Raw genomic sequence first — 27,756 nt, 5'->3', positions numbered from 1 at the left:
CTGTGGGTGGAGGGACCCGCGTGGCTGCTGGAGATTCTATCCCTGAAGCCTGCTCAGTTCTACTCCTCTTGGTGCTGTGGCCAACACCGGGCTGGGCTACGCTCCGGGTCCGCAGCGCGATGGACCTTTTGCAAGAAGTTTTCAGGGCACTCTGGAACAGAAATCTCATCTGCTCCGTTGTTCTGTGGCTTCTGCTGCTCCAGAATTTGTTCAGAGTTTTTTTACAAATTTTTTATGGGCTGTGGGTTCGGAGCTAGTGTATATGCATCTTTCTACTCTGCCATCTTGGCTCTGCCCTCAAATTATGTTCTTTTTTAGCATAAACAAAATCACAGCTAGAATTAAAAAACAAAAAGTCAGATGGGAAAAAATTAAAGCAAGTTTTTCTAATGAAGCTCTAATAAGGGTCTCCTTTCCAAGAGATATAACAAGTTAATTCAAATATATAAGATTAAGAATGATTTCGCATTTGATAATATGTTAATGGATGTGAATAGAAAGATTTTAAGCAAAGCAATCCAAATTATCAAGAAAGTTGAAAAATGAAAAAAATGCCTCAAATTATCACCGGAAAAATACAAATTAATGCAATGCATAAGTTATTTCTCATATCTGTATGAATTACTCATAACCATATCCATGGTTACTAATATCATAATATTGGTAAAGATGACCAAAAAAAGAAAATGACAAATATTGGAAGAGTTGGGGGGAAATAAGCCCATGAATGCTTCATTGAATAATGGTATATAAATGCAATATGACACTATTGTGATGATGTAAGAAAAGGGGAAAAAAAGGATGGTTCCGGGGAAACCTGAGAAGACTTGCATGAACTGATTCAGAGTGTTAAGGAAAGCTAAAACAAGTGACACTATAATAACAGCACTCTAAAGTCAAATACTTTGAAAGAATTAAGAACTCTGATTAATGTTACAACTAACCTTAATTCCAGAGAACCAAAGATGCAGAACGTTACCTTTCTCCTGACAGAGAGGTGATGGGCTAAATGGTGTAGAATAAGAAGTACATTTTTGGATATTGTAACTGTAAGGTTTTTTGTTGTATTTTTTGCTTGGCTGTAGATATTCATTACAAGGATTTTCTCCTTTTTTTTCCTGAAACGTAGAAGGGAGAGAAAATAGGAGGAAAAAAACATACATTGTTGTTGCTGTGATTTGATGCAATCATTCTAGAAAAGTAGATTTAGTAGAAAAGTAGAAAAGTAATTACAATGCCTATCTTTTGACCCAAAAATAACACAATTCAGTTCAGACCATCAGTAAGACCACAGGAATAGTAAAAGTCATCATAACCTTCATAGCATTTTTTTTGGAGTGACACAGAACTGGAAACTAAGGGAGTATCCATCATTCAGGGAAAAGTTGAACAAATTAAGGTACATAAATGGAATAACATTCTACTATAAAAAAAAATTGATGAAAGAGGTAATTTGAGAGAAACCAGAGACTTTTAGAACTAGTGCAGAATGAAGTGAGCAGAATCAGGACCACAATTTATATAATTTCCATATTATTAGAAAGATGAAAATGTAGATCTATGATCAATTCAAAGATAAGCTGCAATTTAATAGAACCGATGATGAAGTAGCTATCCAAGTTCTGAAAGATAGGTGGTGGATACAAGATATAGAAATAATAATATATATTTGGACAAAGGTACTGCACAAATTTGTTTTTCTTGACTGTGCATATTTGTTCTAAGGGCTTTGTTTTTGCTTGTAGATGAAGAAGACAAAAGGAGGGCAAAAAATAAATGATTATTAATTTTAAAAATTGAATTTTAAAATGGATCTTGTATTATTTTTCAAATTAATATTTTTATTTCATCCCAACTCAGACTTTGCATTGGAGTATTAATGAATTGATTGAATAATGATCAGATAAAATACTGATATTCAGGATCCTAAATTTACAGCTAGAAGGGACCTTTGAGGACAATTAGTCCAATACTCTCATTTTAAAGAAGAGAAACCAGAGGAACAGAAAGATTAAGTCATTTACCCAAGGTCTCACATTTATTAAGTAGTAGACATAGGAGTCAAACGAGGTACTCTGACTCCAAAGCAATTCATCTTTCTACTAGCCCATTCTGAACATGTAAGCATTTGTGAAGAAAGACAATGGGAAAGATATCATCATATGGAATACGATACATGGGGTACTTTGCAAACTTTAAAGTGCTATATTAATGTTTGTCATTGTCATCTGGGTATGTGTAAGAAGTCATTTAGAGGAAAAAAAGTCATGTTTATGTCTATACTTGATATATGTTTTTTTAAGTGTGTTCATGTATACACACATATACATATATACAAAATGCCATATGTATATATGCATATGACCTACTGTTTCATCATTGCAAGAAATTCCTAGGTGAAAATTTTCCATACCAAAATATATTAGCAACTTATTCTCAACTTATAGTAATAATTATTTGGATTACTGAAAGATTCACTGACTAACCTATGGTCATATGGTTAGTATATGTTAGAGACAGATCCTGCAGTCCAAAAATGACACCCTATCCAGGAGGCAACATTGCCTCTCTCCAAGTTCCATATTTGCTTTAAATAATCGCCCATGTCCTTTACAAGGACACTATAGCCTCATGTCCTAATTCAGCTCAAAAAATAAGCAAATATTTCAGTTTCTGTGGAAAAACAGGCAATGATTCATCCCCGTATTGTCTACAATTTCTCCCTCCCTCTCTCCCCACAAACTACTCCCTTCTCTCTTTCCAAGAGTGTTCCTATGATCTATAAGGGTCATGAACCAATGGAAAAAGATCCCTGCAGTTTCTTCCAGTATTCATGAAACTTGCTTTTGCATTTGTAACAACAAAGAAGGTAAAGTGTTGTTTGTTAATCAAAAACCTCTCCATTGCTGCTGAATTGCCCTACCTCACAGATAGAATAAATGGCCCTAAAATAGAAAAGTATCATTGAAAAAAGCCAGGCAGGAGGATTTATATAGCTATAAAAATGTATGACCTCTTGGAATAAATGTGGCAGCTCGTGTGCGCTCACCCGCATGTAAAAGAAAATCCCTGCTGTGGCGGCACTAATCTGGTGCTGAGCAGAGATGATGCTAAAATTCTTTGCCATATATTCACATTTTGCTCATAGAACATTAGAGCTATTATGGGAGATTAAATTGAATCAAATTGATATATTGACACTAAAACTCTCTCCAAAAGAGGCAAGACCACTGAGCTTGGGATGCAAAAGGTCTGGATTCTAGTCCAATACAGTCATTACTTTGCTATGATTCTGAGCAAAGTAACTGAATCTTTCTGAGTCCAAGTTTTATGTTGGGGGTGAGTGAGGGGTATGAATAGAAGAACTCTAAGGTCTCTTCTTGCTTTAACAGTCTAAGAGTCTGGTTTGATTTTTTTTGGAAAAATGGTACTTTGCTCTAACAGCAATTGAGTATATTATAGCAGCTTAAGAATATTCCTAGGCATCTTCAAGGAAGTAACAATGTCTCAAAAGAAATTAATCTATATTTATCTTGAATAAGTCCATAAAATACATATTTTACTTAGAATACTGCGTGCAAATGAATGAACATCCCTTTCATTAATTCCACCAGTATAGAAGACATGTGCACAATATTCATGACAGGGAGTAAAATGTAATGGATGCCTTGGAATGAGGAAGATCTGAATTTTAATTTGACTTCTTACTATTTACTGACTGTGTAACACCTGGAAAATCACTTTATCTCTCAGGACCACCCTACAATCTTTTCAGAGTAAAGTTTTAGTGTAGGTACTGTTCTGTATGGTAGAAATAGTTTCCTCAATGAGAGTAATACCCTTTGAAAATCTACTGAATCACTTTACATCTGAGTGCTTCTGTAAGTTGCAAACAAGAGGCTAATATACTTTGGTATAGATAATGTTCACCTAGGAGTTCCTTATAATAATGGAATGATAGGTATATATACATATATACGTATGGCCTTTTTTCTGTGTATGTGAGCTCTTTCAGTAATCTCAATTTTCACAATAACCCACTCTCCCATAAAATAACATTGTTCTGCTAATTGCAGGATTATAGAACTATATGAATGTTAGCTATCTTCCTCCTCTTTCTCATAATCATTATCAAGAACATCTTCATTATCCTCATGTACTAAGGGAGCTAAGTTGCACAGAGGATAGCAAGCTGAAGAATCAGGAAGACCTGAGTTCCAATCAGCCTCAGATACTGACTAACTGTGTGACCCTGTTTAAGTCACCTAACCACTATTTTCCTCACTTACTCATCTACAAATTGTGGATAATAATAGCATCCATTCCCTAGCCTTGTCAGGATCACATGACGCTATATTTGTAAAAAGCTTTATAAACCTTAAAACCATAGAAACAAACTATTTTATTATCATTACTAATAATGCTTCTTTATTACTATTTACCATGATTCCAAATGGAGAAAGTATGGAAAAATGGAAAGAAAAATAAACATGGAATAATAGGACATACTTTTGTATCTCTGCATGCCCATGTATTCAATGTATGACCATAGGATTGGTCACTTGACTTCTTTTTTCTCCTCTTTCCTCAGACATAAAATAAAGGATGATCTCTAAGTTCCCTTCAAGACCCAAATCTTATTGACCTGCAAATGATAGTTTCATAAATGAAAAATAATTACTTCATGCCTCATCTTCGATCAAATAGAAGCTCCTCTCTTCTACCCCCAACTCCTTGTCTCGAATCTCTAGAGAATGAAATGATTGAAAACTGTAGTTGCATAATGACATTTTCTAAGAGGGGAGGAAAGAATCACAACTTTTAATATAATAATGATAATTACCAATTTACAAATTTTTGTTTTCCCTTAGCAGAGAACATTTCTGCAGTTTGGCAAAAGCTGCTAAGAATAATTACACTCTAAGGGCTATTTTGCTTTTGGACTGAATTTATTGTGATCAGGGAAGCAGCCATGTAATCAGAAAATATTACTTCATGCTAAATTACCCTGCCCTTCCTTTGGTGTTGCCCACTGACTAAAATAAGTGAATCATTCTTTTTTTCTCTTCCTTTGGAACTTCATTGTATAATCTGACCAGGATTAATGACTGCTATTTGCTAGGCAGTGTGACCACAAATAGTTTCTAAATTAATTGACCTTTAACCAATACTCCTAGGCTTCTGAGAGTCCCCTACCAAAACAAATATGAAAGGTGGCTGATGTAGGTTGTTTTTTTCTCTCCACTTGGGTTATTTCTCTTGATTGATGTTGCAGGTTTTCACTTGACTAAAGAAAGACTGATTTCTAGAATTTTCCTGATTTTCACAATCTCTCTCATTTGACCTCACATAGAAGCCTCTTGTCACTCCAAGGAGAGAGGTTAATCTTTTCTTTCCTGCTGAAAACACTTGAAAGAGCTTGATACCTTTTATTGAAGGATGAATTGTTTCCTTTAGTCAACCACATTAAGTGACCATAAGTACAAAGTTCTTTACTAATTCCTTTGGGGTCCATTTCCTCTTCACTGCACATACATATAATTCCCACTTAACTTAATGGGAATTTTGCACACATATCAAGGAGAAAATTGACATGTTTGAAAGTCAGGAAAAGTGCTCTTTAAGTAGCTCTATATAGTAAAGATATTCAATACCAACTGGGGTTTTTAAATATATATTGTCAGTGAATAGTCTGCAAACCAGTCATTCTTAATCACAATCATGTGTTTCACGCTACTGTAGATGTATCATGGAAAAATTTCTAGGACAAGCTTTGTCACTAAGAAGACCTGGCCTCAAATTCCTCATTGATATTTACTGGTTATGGCCCTTAGCAAATTACTTAACTCTATGTAATTCACAAGATGCCTTGGGATACTTTTTTTCTTTTCTAATGTGGGTCTAAAGCTTCCTCAGGTAAAGGACAACAGAAGTCCCTCAAGGGGTTCTAAGCATGCTCATTTCCATAATCAGGTTTTTCTGCAGTTCACTTATTCATTCTGCCAGTATTGGAAAGTGCCTACCAAAAATAATAGCTAGCATATGTATAGCATTTTGAGGTTTCAGTGTACTTTACATTCAGTCCTCACAATAGCCCTGCAAGGTAGATGTTGCTATTATTCCCATTTTAGAAAGTCCTCTTCTCACCAGTCCTATTCATGGCACCTGTGCTGTAATTTTTAACCTCTGGGCACTGCAAGAGGGAGCATGTAGGAAGCTACACTATCCAGAAAGAACAACCTATCGTAGTCTTAATTGTTTAAAGACACAGCACATTCCAGATAGGTGACAAATCAAAGGAGGTTATCTCCAACCCCACCTACCCACCAAACTGGTAGAGGACACAGGCAATCTGGGCATGACCCAAAGAATGTATTGCACATTTCTCCCCTTTCAAAATTTGCTATCGCTGGCAAATAATGGTTCTCCGTGGTCTCTGGGGAGATATAAGTAATGTCTTTTCACATGTTTCCATAGCACCATCCCATAAAGTCTCAAAATAATTAATGTTGCATGACCATGTACAATCCCATAAGCACAAAGGAAAATCATAATTGTTACCAAATACAAAGTTTGTAAATTCAACAAAATATAAAGTTTGAGCCATGGTGACCTTGGAACCAGGACATCAGGTGTGGTGTTACAGTCAACCAGCCAACAAGGGAAGTCAAAGAAGCCAGGGTGTCTGGGACTCAAGCCCAGAGAGAATCTTGGACTCAGAACTGGGACTGTGTTCTATAATGACTGAATTCAGCTATGAATCTAATCTTTCTCCTCTCCATGGGCATGAAGTGATTCAAGAGTGGGGTGGGGGGTGTGTGATTAAATTGCCTCTTTGTTAGGAAACTAGGTTCATATATTTGTGATTATATCTTTTGAAGTAAATATTTCTTTGTAAATGTAAAAAGAAATGGTTTCCATGTTCCTCTTCATCATGCCTTTTAACAACACATAAAAAGTTAATACCACTTTTTATCCCAATTTTCCTCCTCAATGATAGTATAGATTTGATAATGGTTTGGAAAGCAGAAGAGTGAGAATACCAAGGGCCATCCAGCAGCAGTGGAACTCATAAAAAATTGGTCAGGAAACAAAATAAAGTGTGGTTGGATGCAGAGATGGAGATCAGAAGAAGCATTCACTAATCCAGACTGTGGGATCTCCAGAGTAGAAGTACCTGAGCCAAAAAGTTTAAGTGCTCTGTAGAGCATGGTTTCTGGAAAGGCAAAGTTTTCCATTTAAAGGAATATTATCCTTCCTTTCATCTAACAATGAACAAATTGTTTTCAGGAAATTAACTTTATGGGGGATTAATTTTGAGATAAGTGTTGGGAAGAGTCCTGTAATGTCAAAAATACTGATTTTTTTTAAAAGAGTATTGGATGAGTCCAGAGTGGGGATCTAGTGTTTACTAACTCTTATGTTAGAAATGTGACTTTGAACAGGTCACTTCAATTCTTTGAAAGTTGTTTTCTCTCTTTAAGAAAATAGAGAAATCATTTGCTCTATAGCTATAGCCATCAGAACATATTTGGAAATGATTTCTGAATTTTAAAGTGTTATGCTTCTCAGTGGTGGGAAGGGGTAGGTGAGAGTGAGAAATTTTGGACCTCAAAATTTTAAGATTGCTAAAAATAACTAAAATCCTTCCTCTCCTCTCCTCAGGGCATGTAAACCCTGAGAAGCAACAGTACCTAGTATTGGAAACTGAGGTGGGGCTTTGGACTTGGAAATAAAACTGTGCTCTTTGAGACCTTAGCCTCCCATAATCCTATCCCTGACCTTTTGCACCACCTGTCTTTGGGAAAGAGGATTATTCTTCCTATGTATTGGGAGAGGAATTTTGTAGTCTTGTGTGTATAGTTTCTGAAGTAAATATGTCTGTATAAAAACTAACTTGTCTGTTAGTGGCTAATAGACCAGAGATACAAGGAATCACATCCTTACAACTGAAAGAATATTATGAGTGGGGACTGGAGCTTTTGGCAGATAACCTAGACAAAACCCGAAATCCCCTGAAAGGTACCAGGGAAGCCTTGGAGGAGTAATAAAATCTAACCTATATTTCCACAATAGATAGAGAGATGGAGAGATAGACAGACAGATGGGCAGACAGACAGACAGACAGATAGATAGACAGAGATAGATAGGTAGATAGATAGATAGATAGATAGATAGATAGATAGATAGATTGATAGATAGATAGATAGATAATAGGTAGATAGATAGATAGATAGATAGATAGATAGATAGATAGATAGATAGATAGATAGATAGATATTCTATTTAAAGGGGAAGAGAGACAGCCAGATGGCTCAGTGGATAGAGTGCTGGGCCTAACGTTAGGAAGATCTGAGCTTTAATTGAACCTCAGATCTTTGCTAGCTTTGTGACCCTAGGCAAGTCACTTAACCTCTGCTTGCCTTAATCCAGTGGAGAAGGAAATAGCAAATTACTCCAGCGTCTTTGACTAGAAAACCTCATGGACCATATGGTTTACAAGATCACAAAGAGTCATGACTGAAAAACCACAAAGAGAAAGTACTCAAGCTCTGCGTGAACATTGCTGTGTTTTTGAAAGAAATGATTTTAAGAACCCTTCATTGAACAAATAAACCATAGAAAAGTACTTTTAAGTTTATACGTAAAATGAGATGTATTTTACACCATTTTTCTTTAGGGAAAAACAGAAGCCCATAAGAGTATTTTAAAACATTAGCTGTTATTTTGAAATTGTTTACCATCAGCTGTAAGGAGGGGTGAAAAGAAATGAGTTGTTTTGAGATGAATCCACCAGCAAATTGTTCTTTTGCTGGCTATATTATTTCCATACTTTAGTAACAGTTCAAAGAAGGGTCAAATAACATATGCCATGTTGTAGTTGAGTTCCCTCTCAACTATAGTTGAAATAAGAAATAGGGAGGTGGGAAGAAGGGAGGGGATAAGCATTTTTTTAAGCATCTACTATTTGCCCAAGAGCTTTACAGGTATTTGATTTTCACATGGATCATGGAAGTTATATGTTGTTATTATTATTATCACCTTTTTACTTAAGCAAATTGAGGAAAGTGAGGCAGTCAGAGGTTAAGCATCTTATCCATGGACTCACAGCACATAAATGTTTCAGGGTAGATTTGAACTCAAACTCTGTAGCTCTTGGTCCAGCACTCTATCACTCTATTATATAGTTATCTTGATATTCTACTTATCTTCTTAAAAATTCCAGTGTCTAATTGCTGTTATAACAAAAGAAAACACCTATATGGGAGTGCTCCTGGAATATAGAAAAATATCAATATTAGACTGAAATGCTCAGCATTTGATAAACTATTGGACAAAGGTAGGACTATCAGTATTTTGGGGCAGCTAGGTGGTGCAGCAAATAGAGTGCTAGATCTGGAGTCAGAAACATTCATCTTTCTGAATCCAAATCTGGCTTTCAGACCCTTAATAGCTGTGTGACCCCGAGTAAGTAACTTAAACTTGTTTTCCTCAGTTTTCAAATCCATAAAATGAAGTGAAGAAGGAAATGGCAAACCACTTCAGTATCTTTGCCAAAAAAAAAAACAAAACAAAACAAATAGGATCATGAAGAGTCATACATGTCTAACTGACTAAACCATAACAATTGTTTTTCTATATATGTGTATATGCAGATATTATTTAATAAATTCTTTTAAAATAATTCATCATTTTATTTAGAAATCAGAATGTTAGAATATTGTCCATAGAATTTTAGGCAGAAGGCACTCAGGTCTGCACTCATCCTGCTGCTCTGGTCAGTGCTCCTTGCACTGGTCTGGTCTGTGCTCTGAAAGTCATTTATTCAATTGCCTATAATATACTGTCATCCTTCTTGTCCCATCTGACTTTCATACTGGTCAGATAGTACAACCACATTGAATGGTTGAAGGAATTAACACTCATGCCTCAACATATTCCTCCATAGTTTTGGTAATTTCATCTTTTCCACTTGGCACATGGTACTGCTTTAAAGCAATTACTTCAGAAGGTTCAGGTAAAGTAATTGGGTACATTTTTACTTTGCCACTAAAACTGTATTAATTCCTGTCTTCCTTACTGCAAACTGCTATTTCCCCACAGATAAATTTAAAGTCATACCTCTGAATATATTTATTCCAATGATGTCTTCAGGAATGGGTACAATTACCATGTTATATTCTTTCTTCGGTAACTGTCCAATTTTCATTGTTAGTGTGACTTGTCTGCCTGATATTTCAACCCTTCCCAGTCTTATGATGGTGAGAGGAGTTCCATGCTTAACTTATCATGGTTTCCATATATAAGGGAGTACTCTGCCCCAGTATCTCTTAATGCCCTAGTTACAGTATTAGATTCATTTTTCCAATATATGGTCAAATTGTTATGGGATCTGTAATCCCCTCTATCTATTCTTTTAATTGCTCTGGGACTTGACTAATTTCTTATTCTCCCTGGAGGTGTGAAACACTTGGATATAAGGGTTCAGGAGGATCTGTAGGGGCAATTCCTACTTCTCTATTCCGTCTTATATCAATCACCTTTTCTCTGTACATTTCATATAGTTCATTAGTTGGAATACTATCTATGCTTCCAAAATCTACCCCTTCTCTCAGAACAGTAAACAATTCTTTGCTTGTCAATCTATTCTGACTTTGAATCCACCAGCTATTTACTCTTCTCTCTGGAGGAAATTTATCTTTTCCCCAATCCCCTAAGTCACTTAACTGTTAACTGCTGTCCAGCACCTCCAAAAAAAGGTGTCCTATTTCCCAAATTAGTAGAGTTAGAACTAGTGGCTTGTAAGCAGGAGGAGTTGTCTTCACTATTATATTTCTATGGAAGACTGTTTTAGGGGGTATTATAGTACACATCTATGTTTCCTATCATTATAGTAAGCTTCATTACTTCATCCTTTAACTTTTTAATACAGTCCCTAAGTGAATAGCTGAGTCTATCTTCAGTAGGCAACATAGAGTCAGTAGGATACTGCTTACTACATCCTTCTGCAGCCAAAGCTAACAGATTAGCTATGTTGTTAATTCCTTGCAGATTGTAATCTCTAAAGGCTTGCTCTACGAAATGATTCTAATACCTAAGAAATTCAAACAGTCCACACCATCTATAGCCACTCTTCTGGCCCTTCATCACTGATTCTTAATATCCAAGATATTAACAATTCTCCCATCCTTTCAGTGACACAACTCAAGATATCTGTGACTTTGTGCTGAGTAAAATTGTCAATTATCTCCCTAAACACTATGTCATCATCCTGGTTCTATTATTTCCACTTTAGTGTTGGGTGTGCTTCTGCCTGAGATACTTCTCTCTCTAACATCATTTCATTTCCAACTTTATTACATTTTCTTCCCATACACTTTCCTGACAGTTATTGCTGTGGCAACTACACTGGGTCTGTACAAAGGTTGTATGCACACTCCTTTTGCCAGTTTTTCTCTTCTTCTGAGCCAAATGAACAACTTTTTCTTTTACCACCTGAGATCCTACAGTTTACTCTTTTAAAGGAAAAGCCAAACGTTGAGATTTCCCATGCAAACTAGATAACTCTTTTGCCATCTGATTTTTTCCTTCAGCAGCTTGTCTTTGCTTTTATACATAATACAGTAACATGTTAATAAAATCCAGTCTCTTCTACACACCCCCGCCACTTCTTTCCCTGGTTTTATCATATTCCTTGCAAACACCTTTCCAAATTTCTAGGTTTTCACTTCTGTAGCCTCCGTTCTTAGTTTTCATAGAGCCCAGTGCTTTTAGCTCATTCCCTTGCTAGGGAGGAATAAGTTAAATCCTCCCATCCTAGGATATCTGTTTCTTCCTTGAAAGCCTTTCTGCCTCCAAATAGAGATTTTATACCCTGCAATCCTGTTCATGGTACCAAATATACTGCCAAGGCAATATTCCCAGCACTATGTTGACTATGAATATGCCATTGTAGTTCTGCATTGCAAAGTGTAACAGACTCTCCACATGGAAGACAGAATCAAAACATTTATTTAAAAAAGCAGAAAGCTGAATCCCAACACCAAGAAACCAAATCCATCATAGCAACAAAGATATCTATACACAATAACAATATAAGGGGCACTACCATCCCCAAACCTTCCCTCTGTTAGGCTTCCCACAAACTAGTTACCTTAAACAAAATCACAAACAAGGTCTTCCACTCAAACTAGTTACTGCCCCAGCTGCTTGTCCTTCCTGGCTCCGACTTGTCTGACTAACCTCCTCTTAGCTCTGCTCCACTCTTCCTTTTCCACACATTCAGCAAGCTCCTCCCACCACATGTGACATAGGCTTCCATGTAATTTAAGCAGGTCCAATGAGCCTAGTAATGAATGGGAAAGATCTTTCCATTTAAAATACCATTATACCCCTACACCTGGGTAATGGCCAATGTGAGCTCAATAAGGGGACAACAAGGCTAAAGTAGTTTTAGTCATTTGCCTACCTCTGTGTGATTCCTGACCCAGACTTTTGTCTTGGTTCTTGAATTTTTCTTCAAGATAGGTAAATTATATTAATTAAAATAGATTAATATCTTAATTTATCCATACATATGTGGATATGTAGTTCTGAAAGACTGTTATAAAGAATGTAGGATTTATTCCAGGAATAATAAGATCACACTTTTGTGATTTAAACTATATTCTTACGGGTCTTTGTGTCACCTCTCAGCCCCAGGCTAACATTGGGTTTACCAAATAGTCTATGAGATCCTATTCCAGGGAAACCTACACATAAATAAATCTTCATTCAATGTGAGAAAATGTATTACAGTCAATTCCTTTAGTTTTTCATCAAGCACTTTTGTATGAAATGACATTCAAGGACAAGAGCATGTGCTGGGAATCAAACAGGGATAGGCAAACTTCAGAAACTGAATACTTTCACCTTGTTCCCTGACTGAACTCACTTTGACCACGCCCCAGGTGTCATAGGTGATATTGAGAATGAAGACTGCTGGGGTCTGGGGCCAGTGCCTACAGCTAGTTCAGGGAGCAGATATAAAGACCAGTGCCAGACATTTCATTTATACCCAATGCTATCAAGAAAACCATTTATGATTCTCTGATGCTTGCCTTGAGAAAGTTGTAAAGAAAAATGCTGTAGATTGCCTCAATTTAGAGCCACAAATTTCTTCACATCTTCATTTTGAGAATGTACTTTTAAAAATGATACCCATACCCACAAAGTGGAGTTCTCCTCTTTATCTCCACTTTTAAAGAAAAGTGATTTCTTTTGCAATTAATATGCTGTGTTGGATATTCAAGGCATCCTTTCCACTTGATTTTTTTTTTAAGAAATCACCTTGAAACTCTTGACTTGATCACTATCACCTGTTTGTGTCTACAACAATGTACTTGGTGTGTCTTAGTAAATGTATTCCAAGGATATCTTAAACTTTGTGTGAAATGTATTAATCATTCATGTCATTTTGAAGGACTTCTCTGTCTTGTATCAGACTTCAACCTTCTAAACAAGGTCATTTCTGTAAGATTCATTGCAAAGTATCTGGCTGACAATTTATTCTTCTGTTTCTAAAATCATAGTATGATGCATTTTCCAGTCATCAATCTATGCAGTTTTTACTGTTCTTTATCAGAAGAAAGAAAATCAGTCTTTTATCTAGGTGTCTGTAATATTGAACTCATGTAAAAAGCAACAGAAGGGGATGAGTTTCGGGGAGGGATTGTGTTGTTGGATGAAATGATCACGTTTCACCCTTTCATTTCTTATAAAAATATTATTCTTATAAAGTTGATTGTATTATCTGAGGTCCTTAATCTCTTCCCTGATATAAGTCAAGATTGTTGAGGGGAAAATACTGAATTTGGGGAAAGAAAGTCAATGAAACTCTTTTTTAAAAATATGCAAAAAAAAGTCAGAAGGAGACAAAAAAGTCAAATTGGGAATAAATGTATTAAATTTAGTATGTAAGTAAATAAATATTATGTAATTGAGATTTGAGGCTTTGTGTATAATCTGTTTTTTCTTTGTATTAGAAAATTTTCATATTTGTAGATGTTTAACAAATCAGAATAATAACAATAATGAAATCATCCCAAACATAGATCCTCTCCCACACTCTACATCAGAAAAAATGCAGGTGTCAGAGGAAAAGATATTCAGAGTAATATTTGGTCATCCTTGTTATGTGGCTATCAGGTAGCTAAATAACATGCTTCTCTTTGAATCAGGAAGACCTGAATTCTAATCCTGCCTTGGATATTTGTTATCAGTATGACCCTAGGTAAATCTTTTAAACTCTTTCTACTTCAGTTTAACTGAAAATGGGAACAATAACAGTGTCTACCTCTTAGGGTTGTTGAAAATATGAAAATGAGATAATCTTTGTAAAGGACTTCATAAGGCTTAAATCTCTATATTAATGCTAGCTATTTTAATGTTTCTCCCCGACTTATGGAACAAGATTGAAAAAAGTTGACAAAGTATGTATATGTATGCATATAATGTAATTATATACTATAATGTACCAATATATGATAAAATGGAAAGCAGATTATGTAATTTATATACAATATATTATATAATCATATAATATATATTATATTAAGGAATATACTGTATTGTAAGTTGACAAATTTGTCATACATAGTAATACATATATATCATAACAAAACATATCTAGTGATACTTCTATGTGTGCATCCACTTCACCACATGTATGAGATGTGTATGGCATGTGTGTGTGTCTGTGTGTATATGCCTTTACTAACATCAAAAGATAGCTTCAAGGAAGTAGAAAAGAGGTCACTAAAATTTATATCTGGAGTTAAGGATTAAAATAATGGTAGATTCAATAAGTTTAATGTCATATAGATAGATAGATAGATAGATAGATAGATAGATAGATAGATAGATAGATAGATATCTGTATATATAGATATATATATATATATCAGGGAAACCCAATTTCATAAATAAAGATGCTTTATATGAAAAAGACAGATTTTATTTGACTGAAAGATTAATATCAATCATTTGTATGATATCCTTATTTAAAAGGCTATTTCAGCTCTATTAGTAGAAAAATAGTGTCCTGATACCATGTGACTGTGAATCATGGGTTGTCACAATTACTAATGTATCAAAGCTAGAAAGACATTTGATAGCATGTAAAGAGGTTCACCATTTTACCAATATCTTCAGAAGGAATAATGTGAAATATATTTTACAGGAAATGCATGATCAAAAAATAAAGTCATAAGTCAAAAACCTGGAATAATAGTTGATAATCTGACACTCATAGAATGTTAAAAGGATTTTTTAAAAAGCTTTTGTTGCATTTGGTAAATCATCGATGGAGCACTACTGCACAATATGAAAAGGAATCATACAAGAGAAATTAAAAAATTATACCTTGAGAGAAAGTGTCTATATCCAAGACATAACAGATCTAGTACAACATGAATATCCATGTTAATCTATACTGACCAAAAGACGTGGACTATTATGTTGATCTTTGGGTTTCATGCTTTAAAATTGGTGACAGAAAATTGAATAACATTCAAGGTACTACAAGGACAGAATAGTTTTAAACCAAGTTATGCATAATTGAAAAAAATTAGCCTGTGGAAAAGAATCTCTGGGAATACCTGGCAATTCATATAATCAGAGGTATCGTGTGAAAGAAGTGTGGCACTTCCATGCTGTTCAGAGGGAAGGATTTGAAGACAGAAAGAAGGGAATTTATGGCAGTAGGAAGCTCAATATAAGAAAATATGGTAGTGGGAAGATGACTTCCTATATATTAGGTAGCTCCCCTAAATAGGGATAACATAAAATAATAAAAATTATATTATATGTAATACTATATATTATGCATGTGTGATATAATAGTGATAATGACTAGCATTTATATGATACTTTAAGGATTGCAAATCTCTTTACATATATTAATAATAATGGTTAATTTTTAAATTAAGTTTACAACTTACAAATATTGTCACCTGATCTTCCCAAGAACTCTAGAAGGTAGGTGTTTCTATTAACAAAATTTCAGAGTTGAAGAAATTGAGGGAAACGGAGGCTATATGACTACTTGTATAGAGATAAATCAAAAGTTTGAGAGATAGAGCTTCTGGGTAATTAATAATCAATTTATTAATTAAGCTAGCTGATAATCAATAAATTGATGCCCAGTGGTTTCTCTTAGTAACCAAAGATAAAACCACGGAATTCACTGAATGCTTAAATATCTTTGGAAAAGGTGGTACTCCTGGTAGGTGAATATCAACTCTGAATGGTAAAGAATTAATGAGAGAGTAGGCATATAAATGGAGAGGTAGGCAAAAAGTCTTCAGGTCCTCCTGCTGAGAATGCAACTTAGCTGCCTTCAGGAACCTAGATAAAGGAATCCATCTCTATCCAGACCATTTAACTGACTACTTTAATACATAAGGGCACTTAGTTAAAAGAACTGGACATTTTTTACCTGGAAAAAAGCTAAAACTGCCTTAAAGTATCTGAAGAGTTTTCATGTGGAACAGGTCTTTGCCTTATTCTTCTTGGCCCCAAAGTGCTGAATGAGGAGTAATGGGAAGAACCTAAAAAACAAACAAACAAACAAAAAACTTCCTATAGTGTTGCTGTTCTGTTGTGTCCAACTCTTCGTCACTCTGGATCATATTATCTATTGTTCTGGGGATTTTTTTTTTTTTGCAAAAATACTGGTGTGGTTTGCCATTTTCTTCTCCATTATATTAAAAAAAGAAAAAAAAACACATATTAAGTGACTTGTCCAGGGTCACACAGCTAGTAAACGTCTGAGGCAAGATTTAACCTCAAATTTTCTTGCCTCCAAGTCTAACACTCCATTCACTGTACCAGTGAGCTGTCCAGGAAAGAAAAACGCTTTTTTTTAAGGTAAAAACAAGTTTAAAATATAAAAATAAAAAGGCAGCGTATTCTCATAGATATTAGTTTCCAGCCTCAAGTTGAGACCCAAAGCAAAGTCACCAAAGAGCTAGAGATAAAAATGTCTGAAAGGATCATCTGGAAAAATCTACAGAAGAAACTGAGAAATTCTGGTCAGATCAATCCCTGGAAAATGTTTATTTCAGGGACATGCCCTAGTGAGCAGGAATACCTCACACTCTATCCTTCTCCGTGTCTTCCTCCCATTGAATATGCACAGGACTCTAAGTCTTAGATAGCGCAGGTAGAGTGGTGCTTGGAAAATCCCAACAACTGACCAATAGAGTCTCCACTGCAGCATGTGACAAGAAGTACTCTCTCATCCTCTGGTCTTAATTATTGTTTTTAAATCATTGCACTATTACAGGAAAAATTAAAGGAATAGGAAGAATAAAATATGCTTTTGTTTCGATCAAGATTACTTAAAAATACTTGATACCAAAAGAAACCAAGTGTCCATAATTTCTAGAGTCCTAGACTAGATGCTCTCCAAGCTACTTTCTAACCCAAAGATTTTATAATTCAGTGACTGTGTGGGGGAAAAAATCATTCAAGCTCTTTGGTGTTGTACAGCTGCAATCTAAATTCTGCAGTCTTCACAGAACATTCCTGGAAGTAAGTTGATTATATCTTGTATGTTTTATGACATTTATCTCTATCTCCACTAAATTTGTTTTCTTAATCTCTTTCCCAAAAGAAATATTTTTGGCTTTCTTGCCACTAGTGTAGGTGAAATTATTTTTAAAATTTTGATCACACCAGTTTTGCTCTTCAGAGTTCAAAATATCATTTACATTTCTCTCTGTCTCTCTCTCTCTCTCTCTCTGTGTCTCTCTCTGTGTGTCTCTCTCTCTCTTTCTCTGTCTCTGTCTGTCTCTCAACATCACTGTTCAGATTGAGGAGCTAGGTTAAAAGTCAGATATATTGCTACAAAATTATATTTGAAGCTGTCAGAAGATGCCTTAAACTGTCAATAAACTTCTGACTTCTACATCTTTCACTTCATGCCCAGCCATAATCATTGCCCATACCTTTACTAGCATAAAAGCTGATTCTTCATAGAGCCTCAAGTATTTGCTCCTGAAGCCTTTGGGAGACCATTGTATGAAATATATTAAGAAATGTACCACACAACACATTGTAAGTAATTCTCCTTAATACAATCCATAAAGGATTACTGACAGAATATTTGCCTTCTATGCCTCACCCATGTTTTCTTCCAGGCTTTTAAAGCTCTAAGTCACTAATCAAAGCCAGGTAGATTAGATTCCGTACAAGTGTTGAGTGTTTATTCTCACATTACCCCAAAAGATCTGTTCCAAAAGAAACATCTGCATTTAAGCAATAGAGAAGGTAGAAGAAACACTTCTGCTAATGACTTCATTGTCAGTTTGCTCGTTTTTTCCCTCTTCCCCTTCCCCTTTCTCAGCAGCTTTCCAGAGTTTCATGGCTTCCAGGGAGCAAATCAATTTCAAGTTCCTAGTATAGTTTCCTATTAATTGAAGAAGAAACCAATACCCTCAGTTGAAAACGCCAAAATAGTTTGACACCAGATTTTCTGAGATCCACTGCAGATTTTTTAAAGAAAATGGAAACCAAGTATTAACGGAGTAAAGTCTCATTTTCTTGGGATGTGAAGCATGCTTGCAATGTTACCAGCTGTTTTATTTTTCTTCCCCTGAACAATGACCCCAGATGCTGCTGATGGAGAATGTTTCTCTAGGGCATATTGAAGTCTTTGTTTTTTTTTGAATTGAAGGCAAAGATGATCATCTTGTGTATATTCTCAAGAAAAAAATGTCATGATATATTTAGATGATGCCATTTCCTATATGTTTATGCCATCATAAAAGCATGTGAACAAACATAATCAGATACTAACCTGTATCCTCCTTGATTCCTTTGATCAATAATTAAGTATCTGTGTATGGTCCAAGGGACTACAGGTCCTTGAGTGGAAATGTGGATTTTAAATGATGTGCACTCACACAGAAACAGTTACAGGAGTATTACTATAATGCATTAATTTGTCAATTATCCAAAAGAAAAAAAGATCATGAAATTTTAAAGTATACACCTATTGTAGTTTGTATGTCAGAGAAGTAGAAGGTATTACTACATTCCATTTAGAAAAGTTGTCATTACTTCTGGGATATCAATTTAGCCATCAGATGCTTTTTGTATTAAAGAAGAAAGGGAAACCATTTTCTATCTTCCAAAAAAAAAAGGCGTTATCTGATTTAAAAGGAAAACATGTCTAGAAGAAAAGAACTGCAGACAAATAGAAAACACACACAACAACTCTGCTTGAAAGACTGAAAATTAAAATGGCATCTGGAAACAACAAGCCTGCTCTTTACATCAGACAGACAGTATTCAGCTCCTTTCATCAGCATTCTGCCTAATGTGTTTTGCAGCAATGCAAGCAACAACAAACAAATGAAAAACTAAAGGAAATACATTACTCAGATCTGACTGCTTGATTCAATTATCATGTAATCAGAGCAATCAAAAGCCATTTTCACTCAGGAAAAAAATGCTGCTTTCATAGACCATGATTCTTTCACTCTAGAGGAAAAGAGATTGATAATAGGATTTTACTAAGCATCAGCTAGGATCAACTCTTAACCAAGTCTTCGGGGGACAAAAAAAAATTATAACAAAAAAAGCAAAACAACAAACAAACAAACAAAAAAACCAAAACCTCAAAGCCTAAAGAGCATTAAGAGCCCATAGGATGTGAAGATTTCCCCCACCTCTCAGAGAATCTGCTAAACATATATTTTATCCAAAAGTGAATATTGGCGACTACCTCATGAATAATATTTTTTAAAGTATGTTAGTAGATTTAACCATGCCACTTCTCTATAAGTGGCTCCCTAATGCCCTCTAGAATAACATGATGTGACAAGAAATGTCCCAAAATAATACTTGTAAACTCATCTGCATGTTAAAATGCTTCGAAGTTTGGACCTAATATTTCTTCTAGCTACTATTGAAATGATATGATATGGTTCATATGATATGATCTGACTTCTCATGTCCACATTACAGTCTAGCCAAACTAGCCTTCTCTTTGCTCCTCCATGGTACTCCACCTCCTATTTTCATGTCTTTTTCTTGGCTGTTTCCCATACTTAGAATTCACTTCCTCCTCATCTCTGCCTCAAAATCTCTAAATTTCTTCAAGTCTCAGCTCAGACACCACCTTCTTCTTCATGGCCTCTAATTGCTAGTGTACTCCTTCACTAATTTTATGAACTTAAATAAATAAAGCACTTACTAAGTCCTTAATAAGTTCCAGCAACTGTACTAAACACTGACATTAAAAGTACAAGCAAGCAAGACATAACTTGTCTTCAAGGACCTTACATTTCAATGGGGGAACATAACATATAAATGGGAGCATGAAAATGGGTAAGGAGGAAGGGAACAGAAAAAATTATGTGTGTAGGACATATTGGAGAGGCTGGGAGTGGCATGATGGTCTCTTGGCCTAGCTTCCAAAATTATAACAAAAAAAGTTACATCTCAGTGCTGAGGGATATTAGGGGAGAGTACATACATCCTGTAGGAAGGGGTAAAGATGTTGGTAAAGGAATAGATGGCATGGTTGGGAGAGTGTTAGAAGAGTTGAGGCCTAAACCACAGAAAGAGAAAACAAAACTCTAACAAGATTAGGTGTCATTGTCTACTTACTTTACAAATAATCATTACACTCAAGAAGCGCATTTAGGGTTAGGGTTAGGGTTAGAGTTAGGTTGAGACAACACCCACAATGCATACAACACATGCACTTATGTGCAGTATCACTCAAATGAATCTTCTTGAAAACAATGACTGTTGCATTTTTCTCTTTAGAACTCTAGCAATTAGGATATTGCCTGGAACTTGGTAGATTATATATACATACATACATACATATATACATATATAAATAGAGAGAGATTGATAGAAAGATGTAGATGTGTAGGTGTGTAAATGTATGTATATATGTATGTGTGCATATGTACATACACATGTATGTATATATTCATATATGCATAGACATATATACACATACACATATACATATATGCATATATTTGTGCCTGTATTTTATATGTATATATGTGTAAATATATGTGTGTGTGTGTGTGTGTGTGTGTGTGTGTGTACACATACACACACACACACACACATAAAATGAATGATTGGATGACTGAACAGCTTCATTTCCAAGCAGACAATGTATCCATTGTCCCCTACACTTCCCTTTCTGTCCAAGATTCAAAAATTCACTTATTTTGACATTCCTTTAATTATTCAGGCTGTTAATGACATACAGAAAATCATGCAATTCATTCAATTATTTGAACCATGGTAAATTATGGATAGCTTAGTTATTATATAAACTCACTGAAAATAGAACTTGTTTTATTTTGCTTTTGTATACCTAGTGCTTGGTACAGTGGCTGGAACAAGTAGGTGTTTAATAAATGTCTCTTGATTGAACATAATGGGTTTTTCACCCAAGATTGGATTTCAAACATGCTGGGCTATTTTCTTCCTTCATTTCTTCCTCCCTACCCAGTATATTATTTGGTAAGGCACCAATATCATAAAATATTATTTCTGGGAAAAGCATTAGGAGCAGTCAAGTCTGACTTCCTCATTTTACTGATGAGAAAATTGAGGCTCAGGGCAGTTGTATGCCTAAAGATAGACAGCTAGTTAATTGTAGCCCTATAACTAGAATCTAAGTCTCCCATATTCTATCATACTATACTGAAAAGATACTAGAAAATTAACCTCCACATAGATTTGTTAAGCATCTATTCTACATACAAGGCAAAAATATAAAAATAGGCACATCATGAACACTGATTTTAAGGAACTTAATTACTGAAGGATAAATGCAAAGATGGGGGGGGCGGTAAAAAGTAATCAACAGAAGCAAAAAGCAGGGAGAAATCTGAACAGGAAAGATGGTTATTTTCTCCAGCGATGGAGAGAGGAGATGCCAATACTATTTGATTCAGACCTTGAAGGAAGAAAGGAACTTTATTAGGATGAGATGGAGTTAAGGGTTAAGGGAAGGAAAGATTCCATTCCAGAAAGAGGAAATATCATGTGCAAAGGGAGAAGAAATGATAGAGAGGAATGGACAGCAGCCCAGTTTGGCTAGAACACAGGATATAGCACGGAGGACAGTAAAGAGATAAGGGTGGTAAGTGGGTTGGATCCAGAATTTAAAGGGTCTTCAATGCCAGGTGGGGTGCTTCAATTTTATTTTAGGTAGTTGAAACCTTTGGAAACTTAATGATGAGAGGACTGATATTATCGTAGAAGTATATTTAGAGATTTCTCAGGTAGTAACAAGGTGGATTAATTAGAGAAGGCAAAGCCCAGAGTCAAGGGGATGTCATTGACGGGTGAGAGAACTAGGAAACCCAAGTTGTACAGGAGGGCAGTTGAGGGAGTTCATGATGAATCACCTTAATCTTCTCTAAAATAGAAAAGAAGTCCATTTGCTGAGATTAAGGAGGGATACTATAAAGGAGGAAATTTGAGTGGAGAGGAAAAGATTTGGGATAATTATTATGGGAAATATGATAGAGTCAGTAAAAGATGTGTGAAAGGATGAAGCAGGGAACATCCAATGATAGATAATCACACATTTTTAGTGTATCCAGGCAGCATGCTTTCATGATTTCCTTTTGTAAGTTACTTTAAGAGTGGAAATAGAAAAAGCAGATGGGAATAGTTATTCAAGATTAAGGCATTTATTTTTCACTGCCATAACTTAAGATGAGTATAGTGCATTTAGAAAAATAAAGTTTTGGTTATTTGGTGCTAACTATCATGGAACTGTTTATTTAAATCCCTTAGCTTATGATTATGGCATAGCTGGTAATAAATGAAAATGGTGCTCTAGGATGTCCCTGATCTAAGAGTTTCATCTGCTTTACTTTGTCCTCCAAAAATAATTCTTGAAAGGTATTTTAACCTCTCACTAAGACTAATCATCTAGGCATCATTTATTAAGTTTCTACTATATTTTATGCACAAAAAAATGACAAAATTAAAGCAGATCCTGATTGCAAGGAGATCATATCCTATAAAGAGAGACAATATATGAATACCTAATAAATACACATGTGTTCAAGGTAACCGAGGAGGGTTGTAGGGGTAGCAATTACGGAAACTAGGAAAAGTCCTATGTAAAATGTGATGTTTGACCTGGGATTTGAAGGAAACTAGATTCTGTGATAGATATGAGAAATGAATGCATTCCAGAATGCAGCAGGGGGTGAGGTATAGTCAATGAAAAGACATGGAATTGGAAAATGAAATGTCATGTGAGCCTAAGACCATACGTTTCAAGGGGGAAAATGTACTACGCAAATGAAAAGGCAGATTTAGGGTTAGGGTTAGCCCTAACCCTAAATTGAGAGGGTTCTTAAATGTAAAATAGAGGAGTTTTTTTTTTCTTTAAATACTAAAAGAAATAGTCACTTGAATTTATTGAATTGGGTTGGGGGAAAGAGCAGCTGGCAACATTTGGGAATTTCAATTGTTGTGGACATTATTCTTGTTTTCTGCATTTCACTAACATTCCAAGAATCGCTTTGCTCACCTGACTGACACAGATAGCCTCTTGTTTGCTTCATTGTCTTTTCTATAACATGTTCTTTCTATATTACAGGACTGTGTGCAGAAATTTCTACTATGAGTCTTCCAGAAATAGGTAATGAGATCTATAAAAATGTTAACATCTGAAGGAAAGGGTTTCTAGTTGAGAATTTGTTTCTTTACAACTATGTCACTGTTTTCTTATTGTTAGGATAAGATTGTGAATTTAAGACTGGTTGGGGCTACACATGCCACCCAGCACTTTCATTATAAAAGTAAGGAATGTCTTACCTTTGTCTCTCAAATGCCACCATCTTTTGTTTCTCATCTACATTAGGTCTGCCAATCATGTTCTTCCTCCTCTGCTTCATTCTTGTGAATATAGGAGACAAAGACATACTTAGGCAGTTATTTTAGGAACGTGCATATACACACATACACACACACATATCCCATTGATGAACTAATATATATATGTATATGTATATATATATATGCATAAATATATACCTATGTACATATACCACAGAACCAGGAATATATACGCACATGTATGTATTATGTTTGTATATATGTGTATGTACAAATGTATACACCCAATTGTTCTGTTCCAGAAAAACAAACATTTTTCAGTGGGCATTGGGAGAGCTGCATTTATTTCTTTAGAAATAAGGAAACATGCCCTCCCAGAAGTAGAAGAGTAACCCCCTCTTCCCTGATCTCTTTAGAGCTAGAAGTTGTCAGACAATCTGAACTGCTGCTGAGACTGCTCCTGGGTTCCCCCTGGATCTTCCCGAGTGCCCTTGAGGACTTGCTGAGACATCTCTAGTGTAAACAGGCAGCTGGATGAATTTCACATACTGTGCTTTTAAAAAATTGCTCCTAGAGAGGGAGGAAAAAACATTTTTACGAGGCTAAGAAGACATGAAATCACAATTCTGGAACATATATTAAACAGAACAATCTCACTAAAACATTCCAAAACTGATTTTAAAAATATGAGCCTATATGCACTCAATTCTCTATGTCAAGTAGCATCATTAAGGGTTAGGGAGGGATACAGAAAGGAAGGAAAATTTCAAGGAATTAAACCAACGTTGTCACCTTGCCCTCCTAATAGATTTAAGAATAGCTTTCTTCATCTGAGATTTCTGGGTTTAGTCGATGAAATGAGAAGAAAACTTTAGAGTTTAAATAAAGAGCTTTGGAAAGACTTACCAAGTGCTTCAAGTGCTCTCTGAGTCCACTCAGGCTTTATAAGGATTTTTCATTTCATACATTATTTGCTGCAATTATTTTAGAAACCAAGTACATTTCTTTAGCATACAGAGCTGCAATATGACCTGTCTTGGCAATTTCACAACTGTTTAGGGTATCTCCTTTACTAACCTAGGATTTACCTTAAGAAACAACACCTATTTTCAGAATTGGAGTGGTAAGTTTTTAACTTTGATTTAATGGACCTCTAGCAAACTGATGAAGCCTATCAGTCCCTTCTCAGTATAATCTTTTTGAGAAAAGATTTAAATTTATTTATTTTTAATTTCCAACATTCATTTTCACAAAATTTTGAGTTCTAAATTTTCTCTCATTTTCCCCAACCCCCAGATGACATGCATTCTGATTACCCTTTCCCCCAGTCTGCCCTTTCTTTTATCATTCCCCACTGCCCACTTCTCCCCTGCCCCTTCAGTTTCTTGAAGGGCAAGATAGATTTCCATACCCCATTGCTTGTATATCTTATTTTCCCATATATAAACAATTTTTGACAATTGTTTTCAAACATATAAAAACATATTTGTTTTTGCATATAAAAACAATTTTTGGCAATTGTTTTTAAAACTCTGAGTATCAAATTCTCTCCTTCCCACCCTACCCACCCCCATTGAGAAGGCAAGCAATTCAATATGTTATACACGTGTAGTTATAAAACTACACTAGTTATAAACTATAAACTAGTTACAAAACACCTCCATAATAGTCACATTGTGAAAGGCTATGTTTCTCTCCATTCTATCCTATCCCCCCCCGCCAATCATTCTATTTTCTTCTTTGTGTCCCTTTTCTAAAGTGTTTGTTTTTGACTACCACCTCCGCCAATCTTCCCACCATTCTACCATCCCACCCGTATTATCCCATTTCCCCTTACTTTCCTATAGGGCAAGATGCCCAACTGAGTTTTTATATTATTCCCTACTTAGGCCAAATCCTGTGAGAGAGAGTAATCTCTCATTTCTTCCCACCTCCTCCCTCTTTCCCTCCATTGTAAAACCTTTTTCTTGCCTCTTTCATGTGAGGTAATTTACCCCAGTCTCTCTTTCTCCTGTTACAATATATTACTCTCTCTCTCACTTTAATATTATTTTTAGATACCATCCCTTCATATTATTCACCCTGTGCCATCTATCTATCTATCTATCTATCTATCTATCTATCTATCTATCTATCTATCTATCTATCTATCTATATATCTATATATCTATTTATCTATCTCCTCCAACTACCCTAATATTGATAAAGATGTCATCAGTTACAGATATTGTCTTTCCATGTAGTAATGTAAACAGTTGAACTTTAATAAGTCTCTTATGACTTCTCCTTCCTGTTTTCCTTTTCATACTTCTCTTGAATCTTGTATTTGAAAGTCAAATTTTCTATTCAGCTCTGGTCTTTTCATCAAGAATGCTTGAAAGTCCTCTATTTCATTGAATATTCATTTTTTCCACTAAAGGAATATACTCAGTTTTGCTGGGTAGGTTATTCTTGGTTTTAATCCTAGCTGTTCTGACCTCTGGCCTCCAGAATATCATATTCTAATTCCTTTGATCTCTTAAGGTAGAAGTTGCTAAGTCTTGTGTTATTCTAATTGTATTTCCACAATATTCAAATTATTTCATTCTGGCTTTCTCCTTGACCTGGGAACTCTGGAATTAGGTTACAGTATTTGTAAGAGTTTTCCTTTTGGGAATTCTTTCCAGAGGTTATCAGTGGATTCTTTTCATTTCTATTTTACCTTCTGGTTTTAGAGTTATGCAGTTTTCCTTGATAATTACTTGAAAGATGATGTCTAAGCTCTTTTTTTGATCATGGATTTCAGGTAGTCCAACAATCTTTCAGTTATCTCTCCTGAATCTATTTTCTAGGTCAGTGGTTTTTCCAATGAGATATTTCACATTGTCTTCTATATTTTTCCATTTTTTTGATTTTGTTTTATAATTTTTTGATTTTTCATAAAGTCATTAGCTTCCATTTTCTTCATTCTAATATTGAAGGAATTATTTCCTTCAGTGAACTTTTGGACCTCCTTTTCCATTTGGCCAGTTCTGCTTTTTAAGTCATTCATCTCCTAGTTGGCTTTTTGAACATCTTTTGCATGTGAGTTAGTCTATTTTTATGGTGTTATTTTCTTTAGCATTTTGGGGAGTCACCTTTAGCAAGTTGTTGACTGTATTTTCATAATTTTCTTGCATCACTCTCATTTCTTTTCCCAGTTTTTCCTCTGCTTCTCTTATTTGGTTTTTAAAATCCTTTTTGAGGTCTTCCACGGCCTGCAACCAATTATGCTCCTCTTGGAGGCTTTTGATATAGGAGCTTTGACCTTGTTGTCTTCCTTTGGTTGCATGCCCTGATCTTCCCTGTCACCAAAGTAAGATTGTACAGTAAGAGTTGTTTTATGATGTTTGATGTTTACTTGTCTTCCCAGCCAAACATTTGACTTTATGAGTCTTTGTCAAGTTAGAACTCTGGTTCTAGTGGGGGCAGGGGTGGGAGTGGGTGTACTGTCCCAAGGTTCAGAGATTTTGTATTAGCTGCTTGATTCCCCACCATCTGTGGGCCCAGAGCTCCAGAAGCATCCTCTGCCACTTGTACTGCTGCCAATGCAGCACACCACCTCCACTACCCCACCACCCTGGGGCCAGGGCTGGACCTGACCAGACCACGAGCTCCTCTTTCACCCAGCTCCCACAAAGTTTTCTCATTGACCTTTTTGGAGTTTATGAGTTAAGAAGTCTGGAAACTGCGACAGCTGCCAATGATTCAATCCCTTGAGCCCTGCTCAGGCAGATTTGTGCCAGTGTAGCCAATGCCAAACTGTGCTCCACTCTCTGCACAGTGAGAATGACCCTTATTCTAGACTTTCCAGGTTGTCTTGGGCTGGGGATTTGCTTCACTATGTAGTTT

The sequence above is a fragment of the Notamacropus eugenii genome, chromosome 5 (genome assembly GCF_028372415.1).
Source record: "Notamacropus eugenii isolate mMacEug1 chromosome 5, mMacEug1.pri_v2, whole genome shotgun sequence".
Taxonomy (NCBI): domain Eukaryota; kingdom Metazoa; phylum Chordata; class Mammalia; order Diprotodontia; family Macropodidae; genus Notamacropus; species Notamacropus eugenii.
This window is presented reverse-complemented; position numbering follows the sequence as displayed.